The sequence below is a fragment of the Arachis hypogaea genome, chromosome 6 (genome assembly GCF_003086295.3).
Source record: "Arachis hypogaea cultivar Tifrunner chromosome 6, arahy.Tifrunner.gnm2.J5K5, whole genome shotgun sequence".
Lineage (NCBI taxonomy): Eukaryota > Viridiplantae > Streptophyta > Magnoliopsida > Fabales > Fabaceae > Arachis > Arachis hypogaea.
In genome coordinates, this window is record NC_092041.1 from 40,981,514 (window position 1) to 40,990,871 (window position 9,358).

The 9,358-nt window shown below is 51.4% G+C and overlaps 30 non-coding genes across 30 annotated transcripts; all 30 read right to left on the bottom strand.

The window, feature by feature from the left end:
- Nucleotides 1-190: 190 nt before the first annotated feature.
- LOC112698415 (5S ribosomal RNA) lies at nt 191-309 on the bottom strand. Its single transcript, XR_003151570.1, has one exon. It is a non-coding gene; the product is annotated as a 5S ribosomal RNA (ribosomal RNA).
- Nucleotides 310-500: 191 nt separating this feature from the next.
- LOC112698417 (5S ribosomal RNA) lies at nt 501-619 on the bottom strand. Its single transcript, XR_003151572.1, has one exon. It is a non-coding gene; the product is annotated as a 5S ribosomal RNA (ribosomal RNA).
- A 190-nt stretch (nt 620-809) lies between these two features.
- On the bottom strand, nt 810-928 carry LOC112698418 (5S ribosomal RNA). Its single transcript, XR_003151573.1, has one exon. It is a non-coding gene; the product is annotated as a 5S ribosomal RNA (ribosomal RNA).
- Nucleotides 929-1,117: 189 nt separating this feature from the next.
- Nucleotides 1,118-1,236, bottom strand: LOC112698419 (5S ribosomal RNA). The gene has a single exon (XR_003151574.1). It is a non-coding gene; the product is annotated as a 5S ribosomal RNA (ribosomal RNA).
- A 190-nt stretch (nt 1,237-1,426) lies between these two features.
- Nucleotides 1,427-1,545, bottom strand: LOC112698420 (5S ribosomal RNA). Its single transcript, XR_003151575.1, has one exon. It is a non-coding gene; the product is annotated as a 5S ribosomal RNA (ribosomal RNA).
- Nucleotides 1,546-1,736: 191 nt separating this feature from the next.
- On the bottom strand, nt 1,737-1,855 carry LOC112698422 (5S ribosomal RNA). Its single transcript, XR_003151576.1, has one exon. It is a non-coding gene; the product is annotated as a 5S ribosomal RNA (ribosomal RNA).
- Nucleotides 1,856-2,045: 190 nt separating this feature from the next.
- Nucleotides 2,046-2,164, bottom strand: LOC112698423 (5S ribosomal RNA). Its single transcript, XR_003151577.1, has one exon. It is a non-coding gene; the product is annotated as a 5S ribosomal RNA (ribosomal RNA).
- Nucleotides 2,165-2,354: 190 nt separating this feature from the next.
- Nucleotides 2,355-2,473, bottom strand: LOC112698424 (5S ribosomal RNA). Its single transcript, XR_003151578.1, has one exon. It is a non-coding gene; the product is annotated as a 5S ribosomal RNA (ribosomal RNA).
- Nucleotides 2,474-2,663: 190 nt separating this feature from the next.
- LOC112698425 (5S ribosomal RNA) lies at nt 2,664-2,782 on the bottom strand. Its single transcript, XR_003151579.1, has one exon. It is a non-coding gene; the product is annotated as a 5S ribosomal RNA (ribosomal RNA).
- Nucleotides 2,783-2,972: 190 nt separating this feature from the next.
- Nucleotides 2,973-3,091, bottom strand: LOC112698426 (5S ribosomal RNA). Its single transcript, XR_003151580.1, has one exon. It is a non-coding gene; the product is annotated as a 5S ribosomal RNA (ribosomal RNA).
- A 191-nt stretch (nt 3,092-3,282) lies between these two features.
- Nucleotides 3,283-3,401, bottom strand: LOC112698427 (5S ribosomal RNA). The gene has a single exon (XR_003151581.1). It is a non-coding gene; the product is annotated as a 5S ribosomal RNA (ribosomal RNA).
- Nucleotides 3,402-3,591: 190 nt separating this feature from the next.
- Nucleotides 3,592-3,710, bottom strand: LOC112698429 (5S ribosomal RNA). Its single transcript, XR_003151583.1, has one exon. It is a non-coding gene; the product is annotated as a 5S ribosomal RNA (ribosomal RNA).
- Nucleotides 3,711-3,900: 190 nt separating this feature from the next.
- On the bottom strand, nt 3,901-4,019 carry LOC112698430 (5S ribosomal RNA). The gene has a single exon (XR_003151584.1). It is a non-coding gene; the product is annotated as a 5S ribosomal RNA (ribosomal RNA).
- A 190-nt stretch (nt 4,020-4,209) lies between these two features.
- LOC112698431 (5S ribosomal RNA) lies at nt 4,210-4,328 on the bottom strand. The gene has a single exon (XR_003151585.1). It is a non-coding gene; the product is annotated as a 5S ribosomal RNA (ribosomal RNA).
- Nucleotides 4,329-4,518: 190 nt separating this feature from the next.
- On the bottom strand, nt 4,519-4,637 carry LOC112698432 (5S ribosomal RNA). Its single transcript, XR_003151586.1, has one exon. It is a non-coding gene; the product is annotated as a 5S ribosomal RNA (ribosomal RNA).
- Nucleotides 4,638-4,827: 190 nt separating this feature from the next.
- On the bottom strand, nt 4,828-4,946 carry LOC112698433 (5S ribosomal RNA). The gene has a single exon (XR_003151587.1). It is a non-coding gene; the product is annotated as a 5S ribosomal RNA (ribosomal RNA).
- Nucleotides 4,947-5,137: 191 nt separating this feature from the next.
- LOC112698434 (5S ribosomal RNA) lies at nt 5,138-5,256 on the bottom strand. The gene has a single exon (XR_003151588.1). It is a non-coding gene; the product is annotated as a 5S ribosomal RNA (ribosomal RNA).
- A 187-nt stretch (nt 5,257-5,443) lies between these two features.
- LOC112698435 (5S ribosomal RNA) lies at nt 5,444-5,562 on the bottom strand. Its single transcript, XR_003151589.1, has one exon. It is a non-coding gene; the product is annotated as a 5S ribosomal RNA (ribosomal RNA).
- Nucleotides 5,563-5,753: 191 nt separating this feature from the next.
- LOC112698436 (5S ribosomal RNA) lies at nt 5,754-5,872 on the bottom strand. The gene has a single exon (XR_003151590.1). It is a non-coding gene; the product is annotated as a 5S ribosomal RNA (ribosomal RNA).
- Nucleotides 5,873-6,062: 190 nt separating this feature from the next.
- LOC112698438 (5S ribosomal RNA) lies at nt 6,063-6,181 on the bottom strand. Its single transcript, XR_003151591.1, has one exon. It is a non-coding gene; the product is annotated as a 5S ribosomal RNA (ribosomal RNA).
- Nucleotides 6,182-6,370: 189 nt separating this feature from the next.
- On the bottom strand, nt 6,371-6,489 carry LOC112698439 (5S ribosomal RNA). The gene has a single exon (XR_003151592.1). It is a non-coding gene; the product is annotated as a 5S ribosomal RNA (ribosomal RNA).
- A 188-nt stretch (nt 6,490-6,677) lies between these two features.
- LOC112698441 (5S ribosomal RNA) lies at nt 6,678-6,796 on the bottom strand. The gene has a single exon (XR_003151594.1). It is a non-coding gene; the product is annotated as a 5S ribosomal RNA (ribosomal RNA).
- Nucleotides 6,797-6,984: 188 nt separating this feature from the next.
- On the bottom strand, nt 6,985-7,103 carry LOC112698442 (5S ribosomal RNA). Its single transcript, XR_003151595.1, has one exon. It is a non-coding gene; the product is annotated as a 5S ribosomal RNA (ribosomal RNA).
- Nucleotides 7,104-7,291: 188 nt separating this feature from the next.
- On the bottom strand, nt 7,292-7,410 carry LOC112698443 (5S ribosomal RNA). The gene has a single exon (XR_003151596.1). It is a non-coding gene; the product is annotated as a 5S ribosomal RNA (ribosomal RNA).
- Nucleotides 7,411-7,597: 187 nt separating this feature from the next.
- LOC112698444 (5S ribosomal RNA) lies at nt 7,598-7,716 on the bottom strand. The gene has a single exon (XR_003151597.1). It is a non-coding gene; the product is annotated as a 5S ribosomal RNA (ribosomal RNA).
- A 188-nt stretch (nt 7,717-7,904) lies between these two features.
- On the bottom strand, nt 7,905-8,023 carry LOC112698445 (5S ribosomal RNA). Its single transcript, XR_003151598.1, has one exon. It is a non-coding gene; the product is annotated as a 5S ribosomal RNA (ribosomal RNA).
- A 189-nt stretch (nt 8,024-8,212) lies between these two features.
- LOC112698446 (5S ribosomal RNA) lies at nt 8,213-8,331 on the bottom strand. Its single transcript, XR_003151599.1, has one exon. It is a non-coding gene; the product is annotated as a 5S ribosomal RNA (ribosomal RNA).
- A 189-nt stretch (nt 8,332-8,520) lies between these two features.
- Nucleotides 8,521-8,639, bottom strand: LOC112698447 (5S ribosomal RNA). Its single transcript, XR_003151600.1, has one exon. It is a non-coding gene; the product is annotated as a 5S ribosomal RNA (ribosomal RNA).
- Nucleotides 8,640-8,827: 188 nt separating this feature from the next.
- On the bottom strand, nt 8,828-8,946 carry LOC112698448 (5S ribosomal RNA). The gene has a single exon (XR_003151601.1). It is a non-coding gene; the product is annotated as a 5S ribosomal RNA (ribosomal RNA).
- Nucleotides 8,947-9,133: 187 nt separating this feature from the next.
- Nucleotides 9,134-9,252, bottom strand: LOC112698449 (5S ribosomal RNA). Its single transcript, XR_003151602.1, has one exon. It is a non-coding gene; the product is annotated as a 5S ribosomal RNA (ribosomal RNA).
- Between the last annotated feature and the right edge of the window lie 106 nt (nt 9,253-9,358).

The following is a 9,358-nucleotide window of genomic DNA, read 5'->3' on the forward strand; positions in this document are numbered from 1 at the left end:
TTATAGTTCGCACACACAATTTTGTTAACCATGCGGCGCGAGAGAGCGTAACACTATCCGCGAAGCCTTGCGGGTACCGTAGGTGCCTGCGAGGATGAGGCCATTGCGGCTCGCCCTTAGGTGTCCTACTCGGGATAGCGTCATTTAAAGAATGAAGGTCGGCACGACGTTAAAAAAAAAAAAAAAAAAAGAGGTGCAACACGAGGACTTCCCAGGAGGTCACCCATCCTAGTACTACTCTCGCCCAAGCACGCTTAACTGCGGAGTTCTGATGGGATCCGGTGCATTAGTGCTGGTATGATCGCACCTATTATAGTTCGCACACACAATTTTGTTAACCATGCGGCGCGAGAGAGCGTAACACTATCCGCGAAGCCTTGCGGGTACCGTAGGTGCCTGCCGAGGATGAGGCCATTGCGGCTCGCCCTTAGGTGTCCTACTCGGGATAGCGTCATTTAAAGAATGAAGGTCGGCACGACGTTAAAAAAAAAAAAAAAAAAGAGGTGCAACACGAGGACTTCCCAGGAGGTCACCCATCCTAGTACTACTCTCGCCCAAGCACGCTTAACTGCGGAGTTCTGATGGGATCCGGTGCATTAGTGCTGGTATGATCGCACCTATTATAGTTCGCACACACAATTTTGTTAACCATGCGGCGCGAGAGAGCGTAACACTATCCGCGAAGCCTTGCGGGTACCGTAGGTGCCTGCCGAGGATGAGGCCATTGCGGCTCGCCCTTAGGTGTCCTACTCGGGATAGCGTCATTTAAAGAATGAAGGTCGGCACGACGTTAAAAAAAAAAAAAAAAAGAGGTGCAACACGAGGACTTCCCAGGAGGTCACCCATCCTAGTACTACTCTCGCCCAAGCACGCTTAACTGCGGAGTTCTGATGGGATCCGGTGCATTAGTGCTGGTATGATCGCACCTATTATAGTTCGCACACACAATTTTGTTAACCATGCGGCGCGAGAGAGCGTAACACTATCCGCGAAGCCTTGCGGGTACCGTAGGTGCCTGCGAGGATGAGGCCATTGCGGCTCGCCCTTAGGTGTCCTACTCGGGATAGCGTCATTTAAAGAATGAAGGTCGGCACGACGTTAAAAAAAAAAAAAAAAAGAGGTGCAACACGAGGACTTCCCAGGAGGTCACCCATCCTAGTACTACTCTCGCCCAAGCACGCTTAACTGCGGAGTTCTGATGGGATCCGGTGCATTAGTGCTGGTATGATCGCACCTATTATAGTTCGCACACACAATTTTGTTAACCATGCGGCGCGAGAGAGCGTAACACTATCCGCGAAGCCTTGCGGGTACCGTAGGTGCCTGCCGAGGATGAGGCCATTGCGGCTCGCCCTTAGGTGTCCTACTCGGGATAGCGTCATTTAAAGAATGAAGGTCGGCACGACGTTAAAAAAAAAAAAAAAAAGAGGTGCAACACGAGGACTTCCCAGGAGGTCACCCATCCTAGTACTACTCTCGCCCAAGCACGCTTAACTGCGGAGTTCTGATGGGATCCGGTGCATTAGTGCTGGTATGATCGCACCTATTATAGTTCGCACACACAATTTTGTTAACCATGCGGCGCGAGAGAGCGTAACACTATCCGCGAAGCCTTGCGGGTACCGTAGGTGCCTGCCGAGGATGAGGCCATTGCGGCTCGCCCTTAGGTGTCCTACTCGGGATAGCGTCATTTAAAGAATGAAGGTCGGCACGACGTTAAAAAAAAAAAAAAAAAAGAGGTGCAACACGAGGACTTCCCAGGAGGTCACCCATCCTAGTACTACTCTCGCCCAAGCACGCTTAACTGCGGAGTTCTGATGGGATCCGGTGCATTAGTGCTGGTATGATCGCACCTATTATAGTTCGCACACACAATTTTGTTAACCATGCGGCGCGAGAGAGCGTAACACTATCCGCGAAGCCTTGCGGGTACCGTAGGTGCCTGCCGAGGATGAGGCCATTGCGGCTCGCCCTTAGGTGTCCTACTCGGGATAGCGTCATTTAAAGAATGAAGGTCGGCACGACGTTAAAAAAAAAAAAAAAAAGAGGTGCAACACGAGGACTTCCCAGGAGGTCACCCATCCTAGTACTACTCTCGCCCAAGCACGCTTAACTGCGGAGTTCTGATGGGATCCGGTGCATTAGTGCTGGTATGATCGCACCTATTATAGTTCGCACACACAATTTTGTTAACCATGCGGCGCGAGAGAGCGTAACACTATCCGCGAAGCCTTGCGGGTACCGTAGGTGCCTGCCGAGGATGAGGCCATTGCGGCTCGCCCTTAGGTGTCCTACTCGGGATAGCGTCATTTAAAGAATGAAGGTCGGCACGACGTTAAAAAAAAAAAAAAAAAGAGGTGCAACACGAGGACTTCCCAGGAGGTCACCCATCCTAGTACTACTCTCGCCCAAGCACGCTTAACTGCGGAGTTCTGATGGGATCCGGTGCATTAGTGCTGGTATGATCGCACCTATTATAGTTCGCACACACAATTTTGTTAACCATGCGGCGCGAGAGAGCGTAACACTATCCGCGAAGCCTTGCGGGTACCGTAGGTGCCTGCCGAGGATGAGGCCATTGCGGCTCGCCCTTAGGTGTCCTACTCGGGATAGCGTCATTTAAAGAATGAAGGTCGGCACGACGTTAAAAAAAAAAAAAAAAAGAGGTGCAACACGAGGACTTCCCAGGAGGTCACCCATCCTAGTACTACTCTCGCCCAAGCACGCTTAACTGCGGAGTTCTGATGGGATCCGGTGCATTAGTGCTGGTATGATCGCACCTATTATAGTTCGCACACACAATTTTGTTAACCATGCGGCGCGAGAGAGCGTAACACTATCCGCGAAGCCTTGCGGTACCGTAGGTGCCTGCCGAGGATGAGGCCATTGCGGCTCGCCCTTAGGTGTCCTACTCGGGATAGCGTCATTTAAAGAATGAAGGTCGGCACGACGTTAAAAAAAAAAAAAAAAAAGAGGTGCAACACGAGGACTTCCCAGGAGGTCACCCATCCTAGTACTACTCTCGCCCAAGCACGCTTAACTGCGGAGTTCTGATGGGATCCGGTGCATTAGTGCTGGTATGATCGCACCTATTATAGTTCGCACACACAATTTTGTTAACCATGCGGCGCGAGAGAGCGTAACACTATCCGCGAAGCCTTGCGGGTACCGTAGGTGCCTGCCGAGGATGAGGCCATTGCGGCTCGCCCTTAGGTGTCCTACTCGGGATAGCGTCATTTAAAGAATGAAGGTCGGCACGACGTTAAAAAAAAAAAAAAAAAAGAGGTGCAACACGAGGACTTCCCAGGAGGTCACCCATCCTAGTACTACTCTCGCCCAAGCACGCTTAACTGCGGAGTTCTGATGGGATCCGGTGCATTAGTGCTGGTATGATCGCACCTATTATAGTTCGCACACACAATTTTGTTAACCATGCGGCGCGAGAGAGCGTAACACTATCCGCGAAGCCTTGCGGGTACCGTAGGTGCCTGCCGAGGATGAGGCCATTGCGGCTCGCCCTTAGGTGTCCTACTCGGGATAGCGTCATTTAAAGAATGAAGGTCGGCACGACGTTAAAAAAAAAAAAAAAAAGAGGTGCAACACGAGGACTTCCCAGGAGGTCACCCATCCTAGTACTACTCTCGCCCAAGCACGCTTAACTGCGGAGTTCTGATGGGATCCGGTGCATTAGTGCTGGTATGATCGCACCTATTATAGTTCGCACACACAATTTTGTTAACCATGCGGCGCGAGAGAGCGTAACACTATCCGCGAAGCCTTGCGGGTACCGTAGGTGCCTGCCGAGGATGAGGCCATTGCGGCTCGCCCTTAGGTGTCCTACTCGGGATAGCGTCATTTAAAGAATGAAGGTCGGCACGACGTTAAAAAAAAAAAAAAAAAGAGGTGCAACACGAGGACTTCCCAGGAGGTCACCCATCCTAGTACTACTCTCGCCCAAGCACGCTTAACTGCGGAGTTCTGATGGGATCCGGTGCATTAGTGCTGGTATGATCGCACCTATTATAGTTCGCACACACAATTTTGTTAACCATGCGGCGCGAGAGAGCGTAACACTATCCGCGAAGCCTTGCGGGTACCGTAGGTGCCTGCCGAGGATGAGGCCATTGCGGCTCGCCCTTAGGTGTCCTACTCGGGATAGCGTCATTTAAAGAATGAAGGTCGGCACGACGTTAAAAAAAAAAAAAAAAAGAGGTGCAACACGAGGACTTCCCAGGAGGTCACCCATCCTAGTACTACTCTCGCCCAAGCACGCTTAACTGCGGAGTTCTGATGGGATCCGGTGCATTAGTGCTGGTATGATCGCACCTATTATAGTTCGCACACACAATTTTGTTAACCATGCGGCGCGAGAGAGCGTAACACTATCCGCGAAGCCTTGCGGGTACCGTAGGTGCCTGCCGAGGATGAGGCCATTGCGGCTCGCCCTTAGGTGTCCTACTCGGGATAGCGTCATTTAAAGAATGAAGGTCGGCACGACGTTAAAAAAAAAAAAAAAAAGAGGTGCAACACGAGGACTTCCCAGGAGGTCACCCATCCTAGTACTACTCTCGCCCAAGCACGCTTAACTGCGGAGTTCTGATGGGATCCGGTGCATTAGTGCTGGTATGATCGCACCTATTATAGTTCGCACACACAATTTTGTTAACCATGCGGCGCGAGAGAGCGTAACACTATCCGCGAAGCCTTGCGGGTACCGTAGGTGCCTGCCGAGGATGAGGCCATTGCGGCTCGCCCTTAGGTGTCCTACTCGGGATAGCGTCATTTAAAGAATGAAGGTCGGCACGACGTTAAAAAAAAAAAAAAAAAGAGGTGCAACACGAGGACTTCCCAGGAGGTCACCCATCCTAGTACTACTCTCGCCCAAGCACGCTTAACTGCGGAGTTCTGATGGGATCCGGTGCATTAGTGCTGGTATGATCGCACCTATTATAGTTCGCACACACAATTTTGTTAACCATGCGGCGCGAGAGAGCGTAACACTATCCGCGAAGCCTTGCGGGTACCGTAGGTGCCTGCCGAGGATGAGGCCATTGCGGCTCGCCCTTAGGTGTCCTACTCGGGATAGCGTCATTTAAAGAATGAAGGTCGGCACGACGTTAAAAAAAAAAAAAAAAAAGAGGTGCAACACGAGGACTTCCCAGGAGGTCACCCATCCTAGTACTACTCTCGCCCAAGCACGCTTAACTGCGGAGTTCTGATGGGATCCGGTGCATTAGTGCTGGTATGATCGCACCTATTATAGTTCGCACACACAATTTTTTAACCATGCGGCGCGAGAGAGCGTAACACTATCCGCGAAGCCTTGCGGTACCGTAGGTGCCTGCCGAGGATGAGGCCATTGCGGCTCGCCCTTAGGTGTCCTACTCGGGATAGCGTCATTTAAAGAATGAAGGTCGGCACGACGTTAAAAAAAAAAAAAAAAGAGGTGCAACACGAGGACTTCCCAGGAGGTCACCCATCCTAGTACTACTCTCGCCCAAGCACGCTTAACTGCGGAGTTCTGATGGGATCCGGTGCATTAGTGCTGGTATGATCGCACCTATTATAGTTCGCACACACAATTTTGTTAACCATGCGGCGCGAGAGAGCGTAACACTATCCGCGAAGCCTTGCGGGTACCGTAGGTGCCTGCCGAGGATGAGGCCATTGCGGCTCGCCCTTAGGTGTCCTACTCGGGATAGCGTCATTTAAAGAATGAAGGTCGGCACGACGTTAAAAAAAAAAAAAAAAAAGAGGTGCAACACGAGGACTTCCCAGGAGGTCACCCATCCTAGTACTACTCTCGCCCAAGCACGCTTAACTGCGGAGTTCTGATGGGATCCGGTGCATTAGTGCTGGTATGATCGCACCTATTATAGTTCGCACACACAATTTTGTTAACCATGCGGCGCGAGAGAGCGTAACACTATCCGCGAAGCCTTGCGGGTACCGTAGGTGCCTGCCGAGGATGAGGCCATTGCGGCTCGCCCTTAGGTGTCCTACTCGGGATAGCGTCATTTAAAGAATGAAGGTCGGCACGACGTTAAAAAAAAAAAAAAAAAGAGGTGCAACACGAGGACTTCCCAGGAGGTCACCCATCCTAGTACTACTCTCGCCCAAGCACGCTTAACTGCGGAGTTCTGATGGGATCCGGTGCATTAGTGCTGGTATGATCGCACCTATTATAGTTCGCACACACAATTTTGTTAACCATGCGGCGCGAGAGAGCGTAACACTATCCGCGAAGCCTTGCGGGTACCGTAGGTGCCTGCGAGGATGAGGCCATTGCGGCTCGCCCTTAGGTGTCCTACTCGGGATAGCGTCATTTAAAGAATGAAGGTCGGCACGACGTTAAAAAAAAAAAAAAAAAGAGGTGCAACACGAGGACTTCCCAGGAGGTCACCCATCCTAGTACTACTCTCGCCCAAGCACGCTTAACTGCGGAGTTCTGATGGGATCCGGTGCATTAGTGCTGGTATGATCGCACCTATTATAGTTCGCACACACAATTTTGTTAACCATGCGGCGCGAGAGAGCGTAACACTATCCGCGAAGCCTTGCGGGTACCGTAGGTGCCTGCCGAGGATGAGGCCATTGCGGCTCGCCCTTAGGTGTCCTACTCGGGATAGCGTCATTTAAAGAATGAAGGTCGGCACGACGTTAAAAAAAAAAAAAAAGAGGTGCAACACGAGGACTTCCCAGGAGGTCACCCATCCTAGTACTACTCTCGCCCAAGCACGCTTAACTGCGGAGTTCTGATGGGATCCGGTGCATTAGTGCTGGTATGATCGCACCTATTATAGTTCGCACACACAATTTTTTAACCATGCGGCGCGAGAGAGCGTAACACTATCCGCGAAGCCTTGCGGGTACCGTAGGTGCCTGCGAGGATGAGGCCATTGCGGCTCGCCCTTAGGTGTCCTACTCGGGATAGCGTCATTTAAAGAATGAAGGTCGGCACGACGTTAAAAAAAAAAAAAAAAAGAGGTGCAACACGAGGACTTCCCAGGAGGTCACCCATCCTAGTACTACTCTCGCCCAAGCACGCTTAACTGCGGAGTTCTGATGGGATCCGGTGCATTAGTGCTGGTATGATCGCACCTATTATAGTTCGCACACACAATTTTGTTAACCATGCGGCGCGAGAGAGCGTAACACTATCCGCGAAGCCTTGCGGGTACCGTAGGTGCCTGCCGAGGATGAGGCCATTGCGGCTCGCCCTTAGGTGTCCTACTCGGGATAGCGTCATTTAAAGAATGAAGGTCGGCACGACGTTAAAAAAAAAAAAAAAGAGGTGCAACACGAGGACTTCCCAGGAGGTCACCCATCCTAGTACTACTCTCGCCCAAGCACGCTTAACTGCGGAGTTCTGATGGGATCCGGTGCATTAGTGCTGGTATGATCGCACCTATTATAGTTCGCACACACAATTTTTTAACCATGCGGCGCGAGAGAGCGTAACACTATCCGCGAAGCCTTGCGGTACCGTAGGTGCCTGCCGAGGATGAGGCCATTGCGGCTCGCCCTTAGGTGTCCTACTCGGGATAGCGTCATTTAAAGAATGAAGGTCGGCACGACGTTAAAAAAAAAAAAAAAAGAGGTGCAACACGAGGACTTCCCAGGAGGTCACCCATCCTAGTACTACTCTCGCCCAAGCACGCTTAACTGCGGAGTTCTGATGGGATCCGGTGCATTAGTGCTGGTATGATCGCACCTATTATAGTTCGCACACACAATTTTGTTAACCATGCGGCGCGAGAGAGCGTAACACTATCCGCGAAGCCTTGCGGGTACCGTAGGTGCCTGCCGAGGATGAGGCCATTGCGGCTCGCCCTTAGGTGTCCTACTCGGGATAGCGTCATTTAAAGAATGAAGGTCGGCACGACGTTAAAAAAAAAAAAAAAGAGGTGCAACACGAGGACTTCCCAGGAGGTCACCCATCCTAGTACTACTCTCGCCCAAGCACGCTTAACTGCGGAGTTCTGATGGGATCCGGTGCATTAGTGCTGGTATGATCGCACCTATTATAGTTCGCACACACAATTTTGTTAACCATGCGGCGCGAGAGAGCGTAACACTATCCGCGAAGCCTTGCGGGTACCGTAGGTGCCTGCCGAGGATGAGGCCATTGCGGCTCGCCCTTAGGTGTCCTACTCGGGATAGCGTCATTTAAAGAATGAAGGTCGGCACGACGTTAAAAAAAAAAAAAAAAGAGGTGCAACACGAGGACTTCCCAGGAGGTCACCCATCCTAGTACTACTCTCGCCCAAGCACGCTTAACTGCGGAGTTCTGATGGGATCCGGTGCATTAGTGCTGGTATGATCGCACCTATTATAGTTCGCACACACAATTTTGTTAACCATGCGGCGCGAGAGAGCGTAACACTATCCGCGAAGCCTTGCGGGTACCGTAGGTGCCTGCCGAGGATGAGGCCATTGCGGCTCGCCCTTAGGTGTCCTACTCGGGATAGCGTCATTTAAAGAATGAGGTCGGCACGACGTTAAAAAAAAAAAAAAAAAGAGGTGCAACACGAGGACTTCCCAGGAGGTCACCCATCCTAGTACTACTCTCGCCCAAGCACGCTTAACTGCGGAGTTCTGATGGGATCCGGTGCATTAGTGCTGGTATGATCGCACCTATTATAGTTCGCACACACAATTTTTTAACCATGCGGCGCGAGAGAGCGTAACACTATCCGCGAAGCCTTGCGGGTACCGTAGGTGCCTGCCGAGGATGAGGCCATTGCGGCTCGCCCTTAGGTGTCCTACTCGGGATAGCGTCATTTAAAGAATGAAGGTCGGCACGACGTTAAAAAAAAAAAAAAAAGAGGTGCAACACGAGGACTTCCCAGGAGGTCACCCATCCTAGTACTACTCTCGCCCAAGCACGCTTAACTGCGGAGTTCTGATGGGATCCGGTGCATTAGTGCTGGTATGATCGCACCTATTATAGTTCGCACACACAATTTTTTAACCATGCGGCGCGAGAGAGCGTAACACTATCCGCGAAGCCTTGCGGGTACCGTAGGTGCCTGCCGAGGATGAGGCCATTGCGGCTCGCCCTTAGGTGTCCTACTCGGGATAGCGTCATTTAAAGAATGAAGGTCGGCACGACGTTAAAAAAAAAAAAAAAGAGGTGCAACACGAGGACTTCCCAGGAGGTCACCCATCCTAGTACTACTCTCGCCCAAGCACGCTTAACTGCGGAGTTCTGATGGGATCCGGTGCATTAGTGCTGGTATGATCGCACCTATTATAGTTCGCACACACAATTTTTTAACCATGCGGCGCGAGAGAGCGTAACACTATCCGCGAAGCCTTGCGGTACCGTAGGTGCCTGCGAGGATGAGGCCATTGC